Here is a 3,297-nt window from a genome sequence, read left to right as displayed (position 1 = left end):
TATAAGTATTTTGATAAATAGAATTTGATCATTTGATGCTCTTACAAGGTGATAATCCTACAACTTTAATATATATAAAAATTCTTAGGAAATGATTGTTAAGCATTAACTCCTTATTAATTAGTGATAAATGATTAATTAAGTCACATTTAAGAGTGAAGAAATAACGTCTAGCGTTTTTCATGGGCCAATTTCATAATGGTTAGTGTTGACGATTCAATTTTTCTACGGGTGTCTTGAACTTTGGTCTGGTATGTTTTACGCAAAGTAAATGCAATATCAGCCTATGTAATAATATTGTTGTTTCGATTACTTTTCACGCGGAAATGTATGATTCAATTATGTATTTTGATCAGTTGTGCTTTAAATAACTTCTATCATTCTTCATGTGTCACGATCATTTTATCCTATAATGATAGTCTCGCGTTCTTCCGACTTGAGCTTTTCTTTTGTTCGAACATAATTGATTTACTTTCTTTCTTATTTGATATCAGATCTATTTTTGCTACGAATCATATTTTCCACCAGAAGAAATGAAATTTTTCTTTGTATTAATGCTTCTGACACATGTTATTCATTCAAGTCTTTTTTGAAACACGTGTTAGCATGTGATTGATCTTTGAGGACGGTTAAGTTTTTCAAAGTATCGTATCTTCACCTTTCTTTTTTCGCTTATAATTTTTCTTTCATAGCTTCAATTACAGCCCCAAGAATTTTGATAAGATCTTTTTTTTTCCTCTTCTTTTTCACTTTTGAAGTGTTATTTCATTTTTTAAAACTTTGGATGTTGTTCTCTTGAGAGAACTCTTCCTGAGTTACTTATAGATACCTTCCAAATTTGATCACATTTCTTGCACACTTAACTTCAATTTTTTTTTCCATTAGGTTCCTTGTACAATCTTCATGTCATTTACTCATGACCTCCATTGTATTTAATACGATATTTTTGTTTGAATTTTCTCCATGGTGAAAACTCAATGTGATATACACAAAATTCATTATCAAATTGAAAAGATAAACAAAACTACGAGCTTGCAGAATACAAGCAAATTCTAAATTCATTGAAAATAGAATATTTTTGTAGGCAAAATGCTAAACTCAAAAACCACAACCATTCAAAAAAAAATACTAATCAAGATAACTAACTTCTTATTCGTCGAGGAACATCTCAAAAAAATTTTGAAAAATGAAATCAACTGAGATCGTTTTAGAAATTAGGTTTAGTTTTTGAGTGAGTTTAGAATGATGTTCTTGTAATGATCCTCAAGGTCATTTTTATCTTTTTCCAATCTTTTCAATGTTTAGAGCCTTCTTGTAGAGACCCCAAGTCATTTATGACTTGCAGGCACTGACAGTTCGGTCGCCTGGTCGTTCATTTGGGTTTTATGCTTGATTCTCTGTTCTGGAGCTCTTGGAGTTTGAACGGTTGACTTTGATCAAAACTCTAGAAAAAAGACTTCAGAACGGAATTCTGATGATTCCATCAGCTCCGAAATGGCCAAATTAGGGTAGTAGTATGGTCAGCACGAGTATTTATATGTCGCAAAAATACGACATTTACCACCCTCAAAACAAGGAGTTATTGCAAGTTCTCAAGCGCATTTTGTTTGTTTGATATGTGTTTTTAGTTAGTTTTCAAGAAAATTGAAGCATGCTTGGGTTGATGGTATTTGGCATGGTTTATGAGGAAATTTGATTAATCTTGAACGATGTTGGTAGCTTGGTGTTGAGATGAGGTCAAAAGGAAAGCAAAATATGCAAGAAGTTCTAGGTTGACTTGAGTTTGGCAAGGTTTCGCGATAACTTGAAAGGAGAACTCAAAGAACGAACTTCATTGGAACTTAAAGGACCTTGGAATGGGTGTTAGGAGATTAAATCATCATGTTTTGACCAAGTATGCACACCAATACAGCCACCACGGGCCGTGGTATGCAATACTGGACATGAAAGGAGGGCCCCATCCGTGAAGAATGCAGCCAAGAGAAGGCAACCAGCTTTTGGGCAAAGGCATGCACCACGCCCATCCACCATGAGCTGGAAATGGTGTGTTCCATAGTGAAGAGGCATCCATCAAAATGCCAAGGAAAGAAGTGGCAAGGACAAGACAATCACTAAGAGCCAAAGCAAGGAACAACATGGTCAAGCCAACCACCAAGGGCCTCACCACGAGTCGTGGTCCTACCATTGGCCGTGGTGGGTGTGGTGGGATGGCCAGCCGTAAAAGGCTAAGGCAACCACCAAGGAAGGCCACCATGAGCCGTGGTGCCCACCACTGGCCGTGGTGGCTCCCATCCAGAGCAATCTGAAGTCCATCAAGTTTCCTTTTCCTAGTTGGTTTAGGACTAGTTTTAGACTTCTATAAATACTTTATTTTTTTCTAGGTTTAATTTATTCTTCCTCCCATGTTTCTCCTATTGTTTGAAGTCTATTATACATGACCTAAACTATATTTTTGAGTCTTGTTTTCCTAATAAAACACGTTGGGTAGTAGCTAAAGGAGCCACACGACAACTTGTGTTTCTTGGCTATCTTTGGAGACTTGAATCAAGTTTTGCTTGCTAGTTTACTTTGTTTGATTTTGAGTTGATTTCCTATAACTTTGTAACTATTATTTCATTAATTATATACAAGTTCTTGTTTCTTTACTTATAATTATGCATAGCTAGTCCCACAACTAGGGTTGTGGGAACCATGACGACTTAACTAGAATTGGCAAAAGTAGGATTGATATTCGTGATTAGTTTTTGCATGTATTGTGATTTCTTCATTCAAAAGTCTTTCTTAGTGAGTGCACACATTAAGAACTTGCCTTTATTCATTGCTTGCTCTGGAGAAAGGTAGTGATTAGGAAAAGACTATCACAACAGTAATTCGAAGAGTCTGACTTCGTAAGAAGGGATAAACTTCATCTAAGTCACTTGAGACCAGGAGGAGATAGTACTCTGAGATCACGGATGTAGTCTACCCCGGTGCATGCATTGGCTCTTGACATTGATTTGAGAAAGCTGGGTTATAACCCAAACTATTTTATACTGATTTTCGAATAGGGGATCGTGCTACCTTTGTTACTACTATTTTCAGTGGACTGGAGGCATCGAGAATGCGCTCATTTTATTATACTGATTTGAGGCATCGAGGAAGCGCCTATTTTTATGATATTGGCCAAGTCGTAGAGATTTTTAACCCTTTCTATACTGATTTGACTTTTTGTCTCCAGTTACTGCGATAGAGCGGACTTTGATGATCTGACATATATATTGATATATATATATATATAAGACCTGGATCGAGACCAGA

The sequence above is a fragment of the Solanum dulcamara genome, chromosome 9, assembly GCF_947179165.1.
Source record: "Solanum dulcamara chromosome 9, daSolDulc1.2, whole genome shotgun sequence".
Lineage (NCBI taxonomy): Eukaryota > Viridiplantae > Streptophyta > Magnoliopsida > Solanales > Solanaceae > Solanum > Solanum dulcamara.
This window is presented reverse-complemented; position numbering follows the sequence as displayed.